Source organism: Carcharhinus amblyrhynchos, chromosome 22 (assembly GCF_965287045.1).
Source record: "Carcharhinus amblyrhynchos chromosome 22, sCarAmb.v2.hapA, whole genome shotgun sequence".
NCBI lineage: Eukaryota > Metazoa > Chordata > Chondrichthyes > Carcharhiniformes > Carcharhinidae > Carcharhinus > Carcharhinus amblyrhynchos.
In genome coordinates this window covers 9,193,145-9,201,828 of record NC_137345.1, presented here as the reverse complement: position 1 = coordinate 9,201,828, position 8,684 = coordinate 9,193,145, and the positions used below count along the sequence as shown (strand labels likewise).

The following is an 8,684-nucleotide window of genomic DNA, read 5'->3' as shown; positions in this document are numbered from 1 at the left end:
TCTTGCTACAGACTACTTCCCAGCATCTAGATTACATAACGTTGCATAGTAGTACAGATTTAAACCTAGGGCAGCACAGTGGTTAGCACTGCTGCCTCACAGCGCCAGGGACCCGGGTTCGATTCCAGCCTCAGGTCACTCTCTATGTGGAGTCTGCACGTTCTCCCCATGTCTGCATGGGTTTCCTTGGGTGTTCTGGTTTCCTCCCGCAGTCTGAGAGATGTGCATTGGCCATGCTAAATTTTCCCTTGGTGTACGCGAACAGGTGCTGCAGCGTGGTGACCAGGGGATTTTCACAGTAACTTTATCACAATTTTAATGTAAGGCTACTTGTGACACTAAGAAATAAATTAAACTAAAGCAATATATGTAATATAGTGCTGTTAAGATTAAAATACTAACTAATGTAATCCATGCTAAATGTTTGTATGTGTAATCTACTGTGTTATTGTCTAATTCATAGAATCATACAGGAGGCCATTTGGCCCATTGAGTCCGCATGACCACAATCTCTCTCAGGCCCTATTCCCGTAACTCCGTGCATTTACCCCTAGGTAGTCCTCTGACACTAAGGGTCAATTTAGCAAGGCCAATCCGCCTAACACACACGTCTTTGGAATGGTGGAAATAAAATATTTCATATCTATAACAGATGCACCACCATAATAAACAGCACTATGGCACAGTGGTTAGCACTGCTGCCTCACAGTTCCAGGGACCTGGGTTCGATTCCTGGCTCGGGCTACTGTCTGTGCGGAGTTTGCACATTCCCCTCGTGTCTGCGTGGGTTTCCTCTGGGTGCTCTGGTTTCCTTCCACAGTCTGAACGACGTGCATTGACATGAACAGGCGCTGGATTGTGGTGACTAGGGGAATTTCACAGTAACTTCATTGCAGTAAGCCTTACTTGTGACAGCAATAAATAAACTTTAAACTTGTCACGCTGCGCTGAGTTGGGTCATTGTTAACAATAAAGGCAATTTCAAAAATAGGAAAGTTTAAACAAGTTAATTTGTTAGTGTCACAAGTAGGGTTACTGCAGTGAAGTTACTGTGGAAGCGAGGAATGAATTGGAGGAGAAATAAATGTAATTCAGTGTGGGGTCTTTTTCGTCCTGCAATGCATTTTTCTTCCCGTGATGACAATGGCATTGAGGCGCCTTTAATTAGATAGGTGTCGGCCAAAGGGCTGCCGACCTGCCCCTTTAAGTGCCGGCGAGTGGGTTCCGCCGCTGGTTACAATGGAAAGGGAGCCAGGATCGCAATAGCCGCTCCGCGTTTGATTTGGAAGAGAAGGAGGAGGAGAGCGGGGTCGGGGGTGGGGGAGAGCTTTTGATTTGTGAAAGCCCCCGATGCGCTCACCACCCCAGTGAAACCGTGAGATCTCCCGGGCGGCTGCTGCTGCTGCGGCTCCTCATTGTCAACTGTTCAAAGTCCCAACATAATAAATGAAAAAATAAAGAGTCCAGCCCCAGCCCAGGCAAAAGAAGTCCCCCGCTGGAGGACGCCGAGTCAACAGGAACAAAAGGAGCTTGTGGCGAGGAGTGTCCGCTGTGAGTGGGGCTGGCAGGGCGCGGGGTGAGGACAGGAGGGGAGGGGAGAGGGGGGCAAAAGGGGCATCTTGTGGGGGGACAAAGTGGGGAGGGGGGGATTTCTGTGCTGGAAATTGGGGGTGGTGGGGGGGGGTTGCTACTGGATAAGATTAAAGTCCCCCCACTCCCCCTACACCCTGTGTGTGCCGTCCCAATGTTGAAGTCCTGGTCATTTCATTTTCACTTTCACTGTAGCAGCCTTGGCTGCCCCCCCCCCCCCCCCCCGCTTCCAAACCCAACACACTTGTCTCATTGACAACATCCCTCACACTTTTAATCCCCCTTTGTCGCACATGAAACTGTGTTTATTTTTCCTCTCTCTCTGTTGCTTCCAGATTTTTATTTGTTGTAACTTTTTTGTTTTCTAAATAATGAAATCTCACTCGGGCCAGTTACAAATCTGACTCGCGATTCTTGCCTGCAAACTTTTTTTTCCCCCCATCTTGAGTGTTTTTTTTGTGTGTGGGGGGAGAACCTTCGCACATTTCACCCAGTGGGGTTGGAAGTGGAGACTTCCAATAATGTGAAATTGTAATTTTTTTGGAGGGGGGGCAAGTGAAAAGAAAACTTAAGACTCTTGGAGAGAGAAAAAAGCCCCACAAAGTTGACAGGACGTTTGGCGCCAGCATTAACTACAGGAACCAATTTATTATTTATATACCGGCTAATGAAACTTTCTTTCTCACTCTCTCTCTCTCTCTTTGTAAATGGAGCGATTGTTGCTGTGTTAATTCCTGTTCCGTCTATTGATAGACGACAGAGTGAGTCTGTTCTACTGCACATTCCAGCCTCTTTTTTTTGGGGGGGGGGAAGGAGGTGGTGGTGGGATAATTATATATGCTTTGAGTCCAGTGACTGGTGTGTGTGTGTGTGTGTTGCTCACCAAGAGCGAACAAGCAGCATCACTGTATTAAACTTGTGATGAATTAAAAATAACCAAGTGATTCCTGATCAAAAGTTATGACAGGATGGTTGTGTGTTGGGGGGGAGATAGTTTGAAATCTGAACTCTATTAAAATAGAAGTTGTGTTCACTTCTCCGCTGCTTTGTTTTGTACAATTGCAAATTGTACATAAATTGCAGCCATTTAAAAATCTTGGGAATGATGATCAGAATCTGGTGATCTAAATTGGCAAACGTCTTAAATTCTTGTGCATACCCAGCCTGCGAGCGAATGGCCTATTTTGTTAAAAGGCATTTTGTATTTTTAATTCATGGTCCCCTCTTAAAGCTTGTCTCCTCTGTGAGATGGGTTAGCATTGATATTGCTATTTTGTTTTTCAACTTGGAATTGTCTTTGGGTAGTTCCCTCTATTCTCAAGCCCTGGTCAAGCTTAGAGGAGTTGGGGGGGGTGGGGGGCGGTGGGTGGGGTTCGTTGGCACAGTGGTTAGCACTGCTGCCTCACAGTGCCAGAGACCCAGGTTCGATTGCCGGCTTGAGTCACTGTCTGTGTGGAGTTTGTGCATTCTCCTCATGTCTGGGTGGGTTTCCTCTGGGTGCTCCGGTTTCCTCCCACAGTCCAAACATGTGTGGGTTAGGCTGATTGGCTATGCTAAATTGCCCCTTAGTGTCAGGGGACTAGCAGGGTAAATATCTGGGGCTGTGGGGATAGAGGCTGGGTAGGGTTTGTGGTCGGTGCAGACTCAATGGGCTGGATGGCCTCCTTTTGCACTGTAATGATTCTATGGTCTGCCTGTTTGCTTAATTCTGCATATGTACTAGATTAGGTTAGGTTTAGATCCATCACTATGGACTAGATTCATTATCTCTCTCTCTCTACATTGCCATTTGCTCTGTAATGGACAGTTGTGGCTGACAGCAATGTCAGATTGTTAAATCCCAAACATTTTGCTTGAAGTGTGTCCTCACTAGTGACCAGCAGAATCTTGTCTGGTAGTTTTGTAGTTGCGCCTTTTAAACTCATTGGCCAGAAGGAAGAGAATTTTTACCACGTACACTTGCACAAAACTTGTGCATTTTCTGAATTGACCTTAGTATTAGCTGGCATGGGGCAACTTGCCCGGCTCGCTGAAGGCTCAGAGATAGAGCTGTTCCACCTGTGGTGGGAGCACTGTCAGAATCTCCTGACCCAGACTTTAGGGAATCTCTCAGGAAGAGGTGGCCACATCGGAGCGCTGAATACTTTTGTCATCCTGACCCTTGCTTTCTTTTTAAAAACTTTCTCAGACAGGAATGAGTGTCTTTCAGTCTAAACCAGCATTTTATTCGTGTCGCAATAGTGGGAATGGATTCATCGTTCCAGTGTGTGGACTGGGATATTTTGCACTCTCTTGAACCTCCCACTCGCCCAACACGTCAGCTGAAAACATCCCCACTGCCTTAAAAAAAAACAAAATTTGAGAGGGCCATCACCAATTAACTTGGGGCAGATTGTACTCAGTTTAGGGGGATTTAAAAATTAATTTAAACGTGACATTTGTGAACGCTTTTCAAAGGCGTGAGTTTACCTGTTTGGGACAGGAGTACAATGGGAGTCAATATTGGATTAAAGTTGCCAAATATTGGAGTATGTACTTTTGAAATGTGTTATATCCACCATCATTGTTGCTATGTGTAAAATTCATCAGTAAAAAATTCTTGGTAAAAATAGTTTGCTGAAAGCAGAACAGTTTATGACAGTACAGATGTACGAGGCAAGCTTTTTTATACAGAGGGTGGTGGGTGTCTGGAACTCACTACCGGGGAAAGTAGTGGAAGCAGATACGATAATGACTTTTAAGGGGCGTCTTGACAAATGCATGAATAGGATGGGAATAGAGGGATATGATCCCCGGAAGGGTAAGGGATTTTAGTTCAGTTGGGCAGCGTGATCGGTGCAGGCTTGGAGGGTTGAAACTGCTGTAACTTGCTTTGTTCTTTATGCATTGACAACTTCTGGGGCTCAACTTGAACCTAGTGTATATTTTATATTACTTTTTTTTAAAAAAAAGAGTAGTTTCATTTTGAATATCGTTCCCAGAATTATTGTTTGCACAGGATCCCTTATCGAGTTCAGAGTTGTTAACCAGCCTAAACTTCCATTGGACAAATGAGCCTCAGTCACCAGACTCCCTTACATCAGGATTCCACAACCAGGGCTTTATTTATACAAAACAAAACAATTAAAAAGGACCACAATCTACAAGCGTGTGCAGTGTAAATGGGGAGGGGGAAAAAAGACTGATAATCTCCTCCGAAAGAATAACGTCCAGTGAGGAAGGCTTCATTCGCCAACCTGAAAGGACTATGATATGAATAAATGTTAAAGCAGTCTCTTTACGGAGTCCAGTGTTTGCTGCACAGTCTTTGGTGGGGAGTGGGGTGGGGGGGGGGGGGGGGTGCGGGCAGAGGGCTCTGTGTTCCCACCCTGAAACCTTGAAGTTTTTGAGAATGAAAAGATTTGTTTAAAAAAAAATCCAAGGCGTTTCTGCAATCCTGTTTTCTCTTTTAACACTGGCGAAACTTAGTCCAATTCACCGTGTTGGCAAGTAGATTGACTGTGGTGGCTGAGAACTGTCCTGTTTAGTTTTAAGTAAAAATGATAGTCACAGAGCAAGTGCCGCAAAGATGTTTTGAAACGGATGAGCCCATTTGTCTGTATTTACATGTTTGCAGGCTTTCTCGTTCTAAGGCTGCCCTGTGATTGCGTAGGCCTTTTTTTGTTGTTTTACTTCTTTTGAAAAGACCTCTATTGTGGAGATCAGTAGGTGTTGAAAGACCGGGATAACGGACGGAAAGGTCACGGAGTGGTCTTGCTTCGGGACTGAGAACAATAGGAATGGGATTGCACATTCTGTGTATTTCTGAAACCTCACCTCTCAACAACTGTGGCCCCAAGTGGCTGTGGCACAAGAATCATCCACATTTAAACACCGAGGCCTCATTGCTGGTCATAAGGAATGACAGATTTATGTGACAGTCTTTCTTGATCATCCTGAAACAAAATCACAGTGTTTAGCGCTGTTGCCTCACAGCGCCAGGGACCTGGATTCGATTCCCGGCTTGGGTCACTGTCTGTGTGGAGTTTGCACGTTCTCCCTGTATTTGCGTGGGTTTCCTGCGGGTACTCTGGTTTTCATCTACACTCCAAAGATGTGCGGGTGAGGTTGATTGGCCATGCTAAATTTCCCCTTAGTGTCAGGGTAAATAAGTAGGGTTATGATGATGATGGGGGCTGGGTGGGAATGTTGTTGATGCAGACTCGATGGGCTGAATGGCCTCCTTCTGCACTGTAGGGATTGTATGAAAATGTTACTAGCTTCATGTGATTCCCAAAAGGGGAAATCGCATGAGCACCATGTATAAACTCCCAACTCTGGGGTGATCCCTGCTTTGTAAAGAGGGATAGCGATGTGTGAGGACTGTGGCAGGGTTTTGGGTCTGATTTCACACTGGTGGCCACAGTGGTGAACAAGAAAGAATCTGACCTCTTCAAGTGGTTGTCTTAATTTTTTCACCAAAATTGGGTTCATGTAAAATATTTCCTCTTCTGGGTGGGAGTGTTCGATTGTTGACCGCTGCAGTCTGGCTCTGTGACACAGCCTACCCTTTATCGGGCAGAATGCCCTCTGCACTTGAGGCTGGGGTGGGCAAAGGGCATCGATTTGTGTCTGAAGGAAAATTGGAAAGTGCGGCTGGGATGCCACCAAGTCCTGAAAGGTTAAGGCGAGGTTTGATTTAAGGTGCTGGTGTGGATACCCTCAAAGTTTTTATAGTTTAAAAAATGTTATTCCTTTTTCAATGTTATGAAAGTCAATGCCCAGCGTGGAGTGGGCAAGCCTTTAATCCAGATAATGCTGGAAATTTTCAGCATCTGTGGAGAGAGAATAAAGATCATGTTTTGAATGTGCAAGTGGGGATTGGGGGAATGGGTGGGCAGTGTGGATGAACGGTATGGATGTAAGGGGTGCGGGCCCTGTCTAATACTTACAAGCTCAAGACACTGAATGTGTTGCCTGCTGAGGAAGGCAATGGAGTGTGTATATGTCAGTGGTTCGGGGCAACAGAAAGTGAATGGGAGATAGGGTAATAATAAAGCTGTATGATGAACTGGGTTTCTAGATTAGTTCTTGGGAATTAGCTGCAAGTAACTGACTAGCAGATTAATGTTTGAAAAATACTATCCAGTCAAGTGAGACAGTGAGTTGTGTTGCTGTCTGGCACAGTTACTGTACTATACATTGTATATGGTGACATCCTGTTTACTATGGCCAGGTATCTAGTGATCAGCAGAGCTGACACTCCATTGACCACGTGGCTTTAGGGCTTCATCAGTTTCAACCTTGCTGCCGTAGTGTCAGCTACAGTTTGTTTCTTTGGGGTTTTAAAAAAAACTCGACATTTCAGTGATGTCCTGCGTAGTCCAGCTATAAAGAATTGCCAAATAACCAGTTGAATGCACCTTGCAGTAAATAGGGGAGAATTTCAAAGCAATTTTGCCACTGCTTGGAATTGAATGTAGTGCCCTGACCCTATCGGTCAGCTAACTGTAGCTTGGCAGAGTGGTGGGGGCAGGACGTAACAGCAGGTTTGGTTTGGTTTCGGACTTCAGTTGGTGCGTCCCTGATTGACGGGCTAATTCAAGTTTTAACGTTCAGATCTCGTTCAGGAGAGGAGAAGGTTTTGTTTCCAACAGGTGAGAGGGGTGTTCCAACAAATGCATTGTCGGTGCAGTTAAACGTTCTGTTATGAATAATATCTTTGCAATGTTACCAAACTGTGGTGTCTTTTTTAACTCTCAAATTGTTCTTGGGTTTGGAAACTTGTTTGGAAGTCATGTTCTGGTGGCACAAGTGGTTAGTGCTGCTGCCTCACAGACCCGGGGATCTGGGTTTGATTCCTGGGCTTTGGTCACTGTGGGTCTGGAGTCTGCCCATTCTTCCCGTGTCTGCGTGGGTTTCCTCCGGGTGCTCCTGTTTTCTCCCACAGTCCAAAAGACATGCTGGTTTGATGCACTAGCCATACTAAGTTGCCCCTCAGTGTACCTGAACAGGCGCCAGGAGTGTGGATTTTCACAGTAACTTCACTGCAGTGTTAATGTAAGCCTACTTGTAACTAACAAATAAAAGTGAAATAAACTGAAGAAAAATACAAAATTAAAAAAAAGTTCTACATGAAGAAAATGATCGAACTTGTTCAAAGAATCTGATTTATTATATGTGCAGATGAAAGCAATTTGTGACCCACTGATTTACCATTTGAAGTTTAAACATCTGTTCTTCCAATATTTTGCAATGTTAACATACTCTGAGCATAGAAATGCTGTTGTTGTAAATACTCTTCCCACAGCCGCCTCTTAAGCACTCACCTTTGCCCAGCTTGCCCGCTGGGAGAATATTCCACTGGGGCTGGCGGAGTGAGTCGTATCCTATAATTCCTTGGGGATCTACCTGTAACTACGAACACGGTCTGAAATGAACTTTAAAAAAATAAACAGTCCCTTGCTTGCGTGTAGTGTCATTGTTCGGTTGGCTTCTGGAGTAAAGTTTATATGTGGATTAGCTCAGCCTGTTGAAAGATAGGGACGGTTGTGTGCAGCGCAAGAGGCAACTAAGAAAGAGAGTGCTCTTTAAAAAAAAGTTGTAAGGTGAGAAATGACCACCCCACTCCCCTCCTGGAGGGAAAGCAGCACATGCGTATAATCCAAAAAAATATAGAATGTAGCACTGATTTCTTTTATCTTGGACGGAAGCGTTGTGGTGGAACGTTACAATGGGAAAGGTCCACAGTTTTGAGCTTGTATACACTATTTGCATGATTGAACCTGGAGTACTGTGGGCAGTTTTGGTGTCCTTATCTGAGGAAGGATGCCCTTGCTATAGAGGGAGTACGGCAAAGGTAAACCAGGCTGATTCCTGGGATGGCAGGCCTGTCATACGAGAAGTGACTTGAGTCAGTTAAGATTATATTGTTATTTGATGGGCATAGAGGGATATCGGCCAAATGGGGGTAATTGGGATTAGCTTTGAGGTTTAAAAAAAAAGGGGCAGCATAGATAAGTTGGGCCGAAGGGCCTCTTTCCGTGTTGTAAACCTCTGACTCTGTATTCACTGGAATTTCGAAGAGTGAGACGGGATCTCATAGAGACTTATAA

At 45.0% G+C, this 8,684-nt stretch overlaps 1 protein-coding gene across 2 annotated transcripts in view; it reads left to right on the top strand.

Annotated features, from left to right (window-relative positions):
- The first annotated feature begins 1,249 nt into the window (after window positions 1-1,249).
- The window catches only part of LOC145356867 (transcription factor SOX-13-like), a 192,370-nt gene continuing 184,935 nt past the window's right edge, over window positions 1,250-8,684 (top strand). For both annotated transcript variants that reach the window (XM_080209827.1, XM_080209826.1), the window contains exon 1: window positions 1,250-1,551. The gene's annotated coding sequence lies outside the window, so the exon portion shown is untranslated. The remainder of the gene's footprint in view (window positions 1,552-8,684) is intronic.